Source organism: Amblyomma maculatum, chromosome 3 (genome assembly GCF_055883805.1).
Source record: "Amblyomma maculatum isolate TAMU_Amacu chromosome 3, ASM5588380v1, whole genome shotgun sequence".
Classification (NCBI taxonomy): Eukaryota; Metazoa; Arthropoda; class Arachnida; order Ixodida; family Ixodidae; genus Amblyomma; species Amblyomma maculatum.
Genome location: NC_139346.1, coordinates 75,098,376 through 75,110,476, shown reverse-complemented (window position 1 = coordinate 75,110,476; position 12,101 = coordinate 75,098,376). Strand labels below are relative to the sequence as shown.

Here is a 12,101-nt window from a genome sequence, read left to right as displayed (position 1 = left end):
ATATTCGGCAACTCCAGGCCTGCAAGTGATTGGTGATCTGCGATCAGACTGCATCCGAGACTTGCAATGACGCACGCAGTAAGGACGTCCTGACATGGACGCGTCACGTGCTTCCTGTGTTCTCAGTTCTCATCCGGTCGACACAAGATAGCACCCAGGCGAACACGCTCGCGTAGGCTTCCGCTGGTTCTCCCAAGACGGTCTTGTCGCCGAGCCTTTGGAAGTCTTTTTCTTACGCTGATCTCCCTATGAGGCGCTTTAGATGCGACAGACCCCGATCCTTCTTCCCGTGGAAGCCCACTGACCCTAGCCTTTTCTACATCCAGCGTCTGAAAAACTCGGTTTATTGCCTATTTAGTAGTCAATGTTGATGATCTCTGAATCCGTAACGTTGTGGCAATTTTTCTTCAAACAATAAATAGTATAAATAGCACCCCCCCAGTGGCACAGTGGTTAAGATGCCGGTTCTGTACGTGCCGCAGTACTCAGGTTCAATCCCCACCGCTGGCGGCTGCATTTCGGTGGGCTGCATTTCGGCGATGTCAGTGCACGTTAAAGATCCCCAGGTGGTCAAAATTTCTCCATAGCTGTGCACTACGGCCCCTCTTTCTTTCCACTTTCACTTCCACTTTTCTCCCTTCCCTTATGGCGAGGCTCAGATGTATACAGAAACAAGTGAGAGATATTTGTGCCCTTCCTTTCCTCTGAACCAATTGTTATATGACTTGCAGCGCCATTTGTCGTGGCATTGTCGATGTGCCTATACGATCATTTCAAAACTTGATTCTCCTGATTTCTGCCTAATTTTCTCTTGAGGTGCCTAATTTTCTGCGTAACCATTTCGGATCTATTCTTAAGTTTTTAGATCGGAGAGCTACGCTACTGTTCTTACTGCTCTTTTTCAAGCACTTACTACTGTCTCAAATTGCTCTGCATGTATACGGCACTGGATCGAAATTTAAACAAAGTTGAAGATTCACTGCCTGCTCATACTATGTTTTATAGCGGATGATTATATAGTACAAAAGAGAGAACGCAAAGGCGAAGTTAACTTTTTCAACTGGAAGTTGTTTATTATGAAAACAATATTGTTCAGATATCGTAAGGTTGCACATAATAATATATCCGCAAATCGTTCCCTTTGATATCTGCTGTCAATACAATGTCCCCCCCCCCCCCCCCCCCCTTTTCCATGGCACTCTTATCTACTCGGGGATTACAACAGCATTAAAATGAACATGTGGTACTCATCGCAAGCTGAGGACATTCTGATGTATATGCTCATAATAGTATATTTGATTATTCATTCAGGTTAACCATAAAGCCATCTAAAGGAGGGTATTACATAGGGGGGGGGGGGGGGGTACGATGCTCTCGCGACGCAATTATCAAGAACAAGTGCAACAAGAAACGTTAATTAAACTTTATAATGTCCTCCAGTTGCTTCATAATTAAAAGCGATGTCATAGAAAACTGGAGTTGTTACATTTTGTTTATCAAACCGCGAAGCTCGCGTTTCTTTTGCAGATGCTGGCGAAGCTTCATCAACGTTGGCATGTCAGCCTACACGTTTGTTCGCAGTCTTCGCTTTCCCAAATCTCTCCGTCCTCAGTAAGAAAACGTTCAGCTGTGACTTCCGTTAGAATACTTCACGTTGAAAAAGTTCGCATATTTGATGACGTTCGTAAATTTTCTTTTGACTACATACTGCTGCGTATATCACACCATAAAACCTTCTTTCGGTAAATTGAAGCCAAATTTGTAGAAAAGTTGCAATCCTAGCTCTTTGCCCTTTTCCGTAGAGAGTAGCGACAACATCAGTTGTACCACGGTCCACCTAAGGGGCATCCTTCGACGGCAATACAATTGGAAGAAAAATTGCTTTCTCTGAGAGAAACAAAACCACGAAATGGGAGATTGCAAACTATTCCCTCCCCCCACCCCCAACTGCAGAGATTTGTCAGTTTGGACGAACGGTGTAGCGTAAACCTAGATAAGCAACAAAGAAGAATTTAGTTTAAGGTGATGGGGTTTAATTAAGGAAAAGAACTGAGGGCTACGGAGTAATTTCGACCACAGGGGTTCTTTAACGTACACTGACATCCCACAACACACGGGCGCCTTGCTTTTCGCCTCCACCGAAAAGCAGCCGCCGTGGCCGGATTCGATCGCGCACTCTTGAGTGTTTTAAACAATGCACCACCGTGACAGGGACCAATAAAGAGGAGACACATAACACGCTTCATAACATCCGTCACTCTAAACATTTTGTTCCGGTGAGAAGCTGTTGTTATGGCTTGCCGCGTCAGGTAAGATCAAAACGTTGCAGGCTTACAAATTTCAGGGGATCATGAAATGCGCTATTGAGTTAAAAAAAATTCTAATACCTAAAAAGAACCCCCCCCCCAAAAAAAAAAAATAATAATGGGCACGAAAAGCGCGGAATAAATTCAGTTCAATTCAGTAGTTCAGTCGTGTCCGACTCTTCGTGACCTTATGGACCATATCACGCCACGCTTTCCGGTCTCTCACTATCTTCCTAACATAACATAACTTCATCTGCAGTACCTCGAGGATGCCATATCTAACCATCGCGTTCGCTGCCTACCCCTTCTCCGGTGACCCTCAACCTTTCCCAACATCAAATATTTCTCCAGCGACTCCTCTCTTCTCATCAGATGACCTAAGTAGCTGAGCTTTAACTTTAGACTTTGACCCTCCAATGAGCAGTCAGGGTTTAGGGCTGACAATATCGACTGATTTGATCTTCTGGCCGTCCAAGGAACTCGCAAGAGTCTCCGCCAGCACCACAATTCAAACGCGTCAATTCTTCGGCGGTCAGCCTTCTTCACAGTCCAATTCTCGCAACCATAAATCACAACTGGAAAGACCATAGCATGAGTGATACGGATCTTGGTTGGCAGTGTAATGTCTCGGCTCTTTACTAGGCGGTCAAGGCTAGCCATGGCTCTCTTTCCCAGAAGCAGGCGTCTCCTAATTTCATGGCGGCAGTCTCCTTCCGGGGTAATCTTGGAGCCCAAGAAGAGAAAATCTGTCACAGCTTCCACTTCTTGTCCCTTGATGCTCCAGGACTTGATAGGGCAAGACGCCATGATCTTTGTCTTTTTATTGTTCAGTTTAAGCCCAAACTTCTCATTCTCTTCTTGTACGCGCATCAGAAGTCTCTTGAGTTCCACTTCACTTTCTGCCATCAATGTGGTATCGTCCGCATATCGTAGGTTGTTGATACGTTTTCCAGCAACCTCCACTCCAGCTGAAGACTCGTCCAGACCGGCCTTCCTCATGATGCACTCAACATATAGGTTAAATAGGCAGGGCGACAGTATGCAGCCTTGTCTCACTCCTTTCTCAATCGGAAACCAATCAGTAAGACCATGCCGAGTTCTGACTGTGGCCTCTTGCCCTTCATACAGGTTCCTGAGGAGACAGATGAGGTGAGCTGGAACTCCCATCTCTTGGAGAGCTTGCCATAATCTGCTGTAATCTGCGCAGTCAAATGCTTTCGAATAATCAATAAAGCAGAAGTAGATGGGTTTCTGGAACTCTTGCTTTTTCCATAATCCAGCGAAGGTTGGCAATCTGGTCTCTAGTTCCTCTGCCCTTGCGAAACCCAGCTTGCACGTCCGGAAGCTCCCGATCCACATACTGCTGCAGCCTACCTCGGAGGATTTTCAACATCACCTTGCTAGCATGCGAAAAAAGCACGATCGTGCGGTAGTTGGAACAATCTTTGGCACTGCCTTTCTTTGGGATGGGGTCGTAAACTGACCTCCTCCAATCCTGTGGCGACTGCAGGGTTGTCCAAATTTGCTGACATAATGTATACACATAACGTTAACAGCGTCGTCATGGTTGAGGCTTTGAAGCAACGTAGCTGGAATAAATTATCAAGGGTCAAATTAATTAGCATTGGTGCCCTAATGATTCTGTGAATGTTAAATATTGTTGGTATCAACATAAGGTAAGATGAAGTCCAAAGTCCGACTCCTCCCGCACCACTAATGTATCACGGGTAGAGTAAGATGTACCAATTGACGAGATAAATGAATAGGTCCTTTGGACAAGTGGTTTTTTTGAGTAGAAGTTATTAAATGAATCGGGGAACGCTACTCAGCGACCTACAGCCGAGAAAGCGGGCTCGGGGAGATTCTACGTATCTCCCCTGGGAAGTAGCGGAAGTGATATAGGTTGTAGGGGAAGGGGAAGTAGGAATGAGGATAGGGTTACGGTAATTAGTTGGGGGAATTGGGCAGCGTAGGATTTGGCTGACAATTTGAGTTGAGCTCCCTTTCAGGCCTCCGTAGAGGGCGAGCACTCGCTCCTAGCCGAATGTGCGGCCCTCGGCCTCAAGATCATTCCACCACCACAAGGCGTTTGCCGGGTTTCCGGCGTCTGAGACAGGTTCCCTACATGAAGCCGCTTTTGAGGTTATCCGTCCCCCAGGCCTGGTTTCCGCACCCAGACTCTACTTTAGGTAAGGTGGATTTCGCTTAGCGTTCATCCCTACTTTAAGGTACTAGGTAAGTGACCAGATTCTTGTCTCTGGAGCACACTGATGGATACTCTTCCCCGGTGTTCGCTCGACATTGCATGTAGGATGGTGAAACATACAGGGTGGACAATCCTGAATTCCCATCCGTAGCTACACGCTTATGTCCGCTCTTGTGCTGTAGGGCCTTGCAACCTAGAGAGGATGCTTTACACGTGAGCACTTTACGAATTGTTCGCCGGGCTACTAACAGTTTTTGAGGCAGGTTTCCCGCCGCTCAATAGGGGGGAAAAGCAAACCAAAATTAGCTATTAATGTCTTTGTATGTTCAGCTATCCTAAATACAACATCAGCGTTGATCTGCGTGTGCCAGGTAGGCAATGAGACTTGCAACCTTCTTATTGTTTGCGCAACTCTACTAGACTATAGGCGACTACAAAAATCTGTGCAGCGTGAAGATAGCTAAGTGCTGTTCTAAGATATGTTCGCAATATGTCGCATACTAACCAAATTAGTACTGCCCCACTGCGATGGATCAATAGTTAGGGTACTCGACTCTTGATCCAGGGAACGCAGGATCGCACCCGGCGGCGGTGGCAGCTGAGATTCGCCAGAGTTTCGACAGAGGCGTAACGCAAGGTGTCCGTGTTCAGTGCCATGTCAGTGTACGTTAAAGATCTCCCGTTGGTAGAAATTATCCGCAGAAGACCTTCACAAGGCGTTTTTCATAGCCTGACTTGTTTTGTGATGTTAAAACCAGAAAGCTAAACCTCATTCATTAGAACCAGACTAGCCAACTGCACCAAGGCAAACGATAATACCAGATACTTTTTTTTTTTATTTTTTTATTGGCTCTCAGAAATCATATAGACTTTGACCGTTTTTTTTTCCCCGCCGCCGACCATTCTATCCTGGTGCCGTGTTGAAGCATGCTTGGTGCACGAGCGCGGCATTCTGAAAAATAAGAAAAAAATGTGTGGGATACTCAAACTCTGTCTGTAACGTAAACGTGCCAGCGGTAATACCTCCCGTCTGCGGCACCCCTTGCGCAGCCCCGTTCGGATGCATGCACTTTTGCGCTCATTTAATCATTGATCCCTTAATTTTCGCCTCCATTATATCACGATTATTCTTCGGCATGTAGTCGTAATCAAGCTGATAATCTGAATAAGGGTTCGACACAAACATAAAGCCCGCATTTAACCAGGCTGCATGAACGTATACGTGCATGACTTTGGTGTAGTGTGACTAATTCGGAATCAAAGGGTCCCGGTGTGTTTGGTTCCGATCTCGCATTCCCATTACAAAGGAGCGAATTTGTTGGCAGCTCCTGCCAACTAGGCCGTGTCACGTGGTCTATGAGGTCACAGAACCCGACATTCAATCAGTGCCCGTTCATGTTACCTGCCAAATAAGTGTTTGCTCGCTCACTACGTGGACGATGGCGGGTTTTATGCGGAAAAGGGGTTTTCGACGCGGTTGTGTTAAGAAGAGCAAGGTGTGTTTACATACGCTGAGAGATGAGTGCCTGTAAGAGAAACACATGTTTGGCACCAACCTACATTGTTCATTTCGAAGCGCCTTGATTATATTTTTTAAGCCTCGATTTTCTCACAAAAGAAAGGGGAGGGGGGGGGGGGGGCGCTGTTCTTTTTTATCATTTTGCTCACGTTGCCGCATTGAAACTGGCTGCTGTGCTATGAGCGGGTTGATTGTAGTCGCTAGTGTGCTTTCTGAAGAACCTATAGCTTCTTCATGCCCGATAGAAAAGGAATGTTTGCAACGGGATAGTATATGCTCAGCTTCTTTTCGAGTCTGTCCAAAACAGTACTGGGATGGGCCATTCGTTTGCATGGTCGCGCATAGCATATTCGTAGAAAGAATGCGATATTGACGTATATGTGTACACAGCGTCAGACAAAATGCCGAGAACCAAGCGCAGGAAGAAATAGTATTTTGGTCCTGACTCAGCGGCAGGGAAAGCGGCGCTATACCCGTTATAGCGCAATTAACAAAATGGCCGAATCCGCGGGTTTAAAGAATCAGATGTTGAACACTGAAAACCGCCATTTAAATATTAAATAATCCCTGGAAATGCACTTCTCTTTAAGTAAGCACATAACTTGTATGTGCATGTCAGAAAAATGAGATGTAACTATACGGATGCTTTCAGGTTTTGGCCAATTAAGGTCAACTTCCAGCTAACGAGGACTGTGATACACGTTTATCATATTGCAAGCCTGAAGGGTTAGTGGCTCGTCAGATTCATTAAAAGAGAAATGAAATTGATGGTAACAATCAGCCATTTTGTAAGTTGTGCTATAACGGGTAGCGCCGCTTTCCCGACCGATGTAAATACCTTGGTGTCCAGATAAGTAATAACCTGTGGTCGGAATGCCCACATCGATGTTATTTGCTGGAACTCTCTGAAGACTCTCTGGTGTTGGAGGTGTAAACTTTCAAAGGCCCTAGCAAACGTGAAATTGGCAGCGTACAAGCCTTTGGTGCGTCCTCGTCTCGAATATGCATGTTATCGATGGGACTCTTACTCTGTCAAGAATATTCCGAAATTAGTGTGCAAAGGACCGCAGCCCGTTTCACTTGTAACAGATTCAAACGCACAGACAGTGTTACAGACATGATCAACTCTATTGGTTTCGAATCCCTTCTGGCAAGGCGCACTGAAGCAAGGTTGACATTATTGTACCTAATATGCAACAATCTGATTAAAATAAATTCCCATAACTATATCTCTCCTGTTTCGCGCGCAAGTATGCGTTTTAATCATGGGAAAATGCTAGAACTGCGAGCATACTCCAGTACAATTAAACACTAATTTTTGTCAAAACAATTACAGAATGAAATGAACTGCCGATGTGTGTAGTGAACAGCCCGAATGCAAAACTATTTATTGATAACTTGAGACCCTTTCGCAAATGAAGCCATTGTTTATTTTTTTTTGCATCGTCTGTTTGCCCTTATATAAATCTCGTGTATATTTTGTGGTAATTTTTTTACTTCTGTCTTTGCTCACGCCTGGAGTAAAAAAACTCCGCAGATACTAAATAAATATACCTCTGGCTTCCATGTACTTTTGCAGCCTTCTTGTGCGCCTTCCGTCATGATTAATTTTTCGAGCAGTGTCGTTTTTATTAATTCACGATATTTTAAATGAACTCATTATTGGCAGTGCGGCGTAATTTTTTCTAGTATTAAAGCTACCTATTCACGCCACGATTAACCATAGCACGAACGATCAACCCGTCCAATTGTTTACCTTTGCGCATAATTGTATATGCATTTACGCTTCGTTTAAGTATGTCTAACTTTAAACACCAATACTGATATGGAAAAGAAATACCTGTTGTTCGCGCGAATTAAGATTGCAAGTTGGTGTAGCAGGTACTTGTTAAGAGTTTCGTAAACAAAATAATACGTACACAGCAAGAAGCCGACAAACACAGCATCGTCAACACACGTGCTCTGTAGAGTATAATTATAGGTTATGGTAGAAGTTGGCTAGGAAGGGGTGTGTTGAAGGTTCCACGACATTGCCTAACACACCACCCGGAATGAAAGCGCTAAATACTCTTTACATGCGATTTGCACAAAGAAAGGCGGCGGCGAGGGTAACCGATCAAGAATCGGGAACCATTTGTCGGTGGGTGTGATCTCATAGCCTGTTGTCATGGATTTGTCATGGCAAATTCATGGATTTTACCAATTCCGATTAGATCTTTCGTCACAGAGCAACGATTGAACGAATGAATTTGTTTCTCAATGAGGGTATGAAGCTCATGAATGTGTACCACTACTAACGCTCCTGATGATAAGAACTTATAATGATACAATAAAGGTTCATTATGCATTCCATTAGTCTTCGTTTGCTCGAAGAGCGACAGGCATGCAGCTGGGATGTTTCAATTTCCTCGCGTGAAAGTCAGTATATATGCAACCATGCGGCTTGTGAAATAATGGCGCAGGCTCTAGCATGATTCGTAAACAGAAAAACGCTAAACGAAAAAAAGCGAATAGTAGGGTGCCGCTTGTAGACCTGAAGGGAATGCTCTATACGCACCTGCCATCGTGCGGTGCCTTACTTGCACCTGTTGCAGCCGCAGCCGCCAGTGGAGCACTTGCACTGCGTGGTGCAGCTGCATTTAGGATCTGAGGGATAAGGTAATAAACAAACGAAGAACAAACACGAGGATAAGAGGCATGGCGCTGAAGCACATTGCTTAGACTGAAAAGGACATTGAACATGATTGCATCTGTAATCAGATACAACACGATAAGAAACTGTGCATTGGTCTCAAGGGTCTCTTGCAAACTGCTTCCAGTGATCAGGCTCTGGCAACTTGCCTTGCAGCTGCCTGCTAGTAATTAGTGAACGCCGCCATGGTGCTTTGCCTTCATGGCAATAGTTGCATGAGACGGTAGAATGAGAAGACAGTGAGGGACTGTTGATATCTCCTGTATTGGTAACATTCGATATGTCGGCAAATTGTGCTACATATGGCAGCTGTTGTACCCCACGAAATAGCGGAAACCAGTCCAATAGCCAGGGTTATATAAGTAAGGAGTGTTTTTGAAGCTTAGCAACCTTGCCATTGCATTTGGGACGCCGCGTGGAAACGAGTGGGAGATGCGTTTTACACGGTGCATTTCGTGAGATCCTAGTCGTTTCCGAACAGTACAATGAGGGAAGCGTGTCGAATGTATGATCTACTTTAATGCATAATTATTAATTTGGTAATTATTAAATGCAGTTAATCAATCATGCCTCCTTGTTTGTTACCGGAGCGAGCGTGTAATGCCCATTGGCAGTGCCCGCCTCCCCCCTCCCCCCCCCCCCCAAACAAAAAGAACATTTCGAAATTTGAAATTGTAAAAATCGGAGTTATTTTCCTGTTAGTGCGTTTTTCACCATCTGCTGAAGCGTCTATGCTCAACTCTGGCGCAATTATTTACCGAACGTCGTCAGTTGGTAACTGCATGTTGTTAACGGTTCACCAGCCAATGTTAGTATCGCCATTCTTGGGCAGACAGGGAGTTTCTTAACGCATTCGAAGGCTTTTGAACAGCCATTACGCGTAATGTCATACGCCTTTAATGACTGTGGATGGCGCCGAACTCGGCCGCTCTTCCACAACGCAACGACGCACGGTCAGGACAAGCGATTGCAATTCACCATTAGGTTTACCACTTCTGCACAGTGCATTGAGCGTCTAGGAGAGCAACTCGTTGGCCAGATGTCTGGGTCAGCTGTCTACTGGGAGTATTTCGTTTGTTATCTGGTCACTTGGGATGCCGGTTCACCGATATCAGGTGGGAATTTCTGCTTCCCGATAAGGGTTGTTGAGAGGGCAACGCTTTATCTGCCCCCTACGTTATCGACTCGTCCTGGCTTAAAACGAGAGAAAATAAAGCTCTCAGTGTGTTCGAAAATCCTGCGGCTAGCAGGCTTTTGGAGGAGAGACTGCGGGAGGCGACAAACCACTTTAATGTAAGAAAGATACGTTGCCCTTTTAGTCATGTCGACGTTGGCCAACAAGCGAAATTCGGCGAGTGTACATGTGGGACGCCACTGTTATTCTTTCCAACCATTGTGATCGACAAAGTATTTCAGCTTGGAATCGGGCACTACTCTGTTCTCAGCGCTCTATGAGGTGCAAGTTTTAGCTGTCCTTATCGCTAAAAAGAGCGGCTTCAAAAATATTTATTTGCATTAAGGCCTGACATTGACACTAAATCATCTGAACCTTTGAAGCCGGCACGCTTGATCTTATTGTCAGAGTTGTTTTTTTTCTGGTGTCACACTTCCGTATTACTGTATAAGTGACCCATTGCTGTGCAAATAATTACTGCATTACTTTTAAATGACCTATCCGACCGCGTCTATATGGTACAGCGCTGCAATATTTAAACACAAAATTGGCTGGGGCTTAGCTTTGGTTAAGCCTGGTAGGTTGCGAAAGCAATACATCTTGGCTACGCCTTAGCACGGCTTGTGATTCTTCACTGGTGAATGAACACGTGGATACATAGTCAGCCTCGCTGTTCAGAGCATCCATCATGCTCCAGTCTGGATTATCATCAGATGAGCAGGATTCACGAGAAGATCGACGCGCCCGCCTAACCGCATCTTCAGCACGCCGTCGAGCGAGACGTTCTTCACGCTGGGCATCTGTCCCCAAAGCTCGCCGTTGCTTCCTAGCAGCAGCGAGGCGACGCGGCTTTTCTTGCGGAGGCATCGCGACTGACTTGGCAGATGGTGAACGATAGCAAATACCCCCGGCTCCACCACCTACCTCTCTACTGTGACGTCAAAGCGAGCGAAGCGCCTCCAACAAAAGGAACGCAATGCGCCGCGTCTTCACGGGTGGCTATTGGATGCTACTGGCCGCCGCTACGCTACGACTCGACATGCTAGCTCTCGCTCCTGGTATGACGTCAGAAGTCTAGCGCGCAGCGCCTCTAGTGAGAGGAGCGCGGCAAAGCGTGGCTACCGGCCGCCGATACGCGATGACTCGAATTGGTAGCCCGTCTCTCACCCTGGTATGACGTCAGAGGTCATTCTAAAGGTCAAACGTGGCTACCGGCCGCCGCTACGCAAAAGGCTGTTCATGAGCGTAGTATTGCTTCCGCAATAAAAGTTTAAAAGTGGTCTTAGTTGTAGATCCTACAAATAACTGCGCACACCGTGCATATGTGCAAACCTAGCTGAGCCCTTAGTGCTCCACGATTAAAAAAATGATGAAGCTAACAGTGTTAGATAAGAGACGAAGCTTACCTCTGCACTTGCACGCTCTATCCATGATGCTTCGATGATATCGCCGTGAGCACTTCCGTCTTTGCACTTCTATGTTCTGAACAGTATTTAATGCCGCAGAATGGTCGCGCAGAGGATTTTATAGCCATTTCACGGTGGTGAGTGGGGCGGTGTGCAAGAAACTGCAGATTGGCTGAGAACCCCTTGCGTGCCGTGAGCACAATATTTGTGTCGTGTGAAAAGGCGTCAGCCAATGGCGTTGCGGAACCGAAACAAACGTGCGGGATATACTGCGAACGGTAGAGGTAAAAGCCCGTCCCCCAGAATTAATTCTCTCGGCTTATCAAGCAGCGCTTTCCACAGCCAGATCACGTCGCCACCAATATATCTGCTGACGTAGCTGTCGCTGAAGCTCCGCTCATCTCGTAATTAACGCCAGCTGAAAGGGTTCCGATATCAGCAGTGATACATTTTTCAGTTTATCAGTAACTCTGGAGGCTAAGCGACTTCCACTGTGGACAGTTTATGTATTGAGCCACCGAACTCTTTCTGCTAGCTTCTCTCAACAAACGTTTACGTCCAAAATGCAATGATGTCTTACACTTCCTTGCGCACTTTGCACCATTCGATTAGCAAAAATTTACCCCGTATATATCACAGCTCGCTCAGACCTCACACACAGCATCGAAAGAACAAGGACAGACTGGGCAGTTGAGAACGCAGCATCGCTCACTAGAGCGCGAATTCGAAGAAAACCCCGGAGCCGTGACATAGAAGTTCCACGATTGGTGAACATGCTAATGACGTCACAGGTCGTGA

At 45.9% G+C, this 12,101-nt stretch overlaps 1 long non-coding RNA gene across 1 annotated transcript; it reads right to left on the bottom strand.

The window, feature by feature from the left end:
* Positions 1–5,328: 5,328 nt before the first annotated feature.
* Positions 5,329–11,460, bottom strand: LOC146194998 (uncharacterized). The gene is made up of 3 exons (XR_014705517.1): positions 11,304–11,460; positions 8,589–8,677; positions 5,329–5,464 (listed from the first exon to the last, which is right to left on the bottom strand). It is a non-coding gene; the product is annotated as an uncharacterized LOC146194998 (long non-coding RNA).
* Between the last annotated feature and the right edge of the window lie 641 nt (positions 11,461–12,101).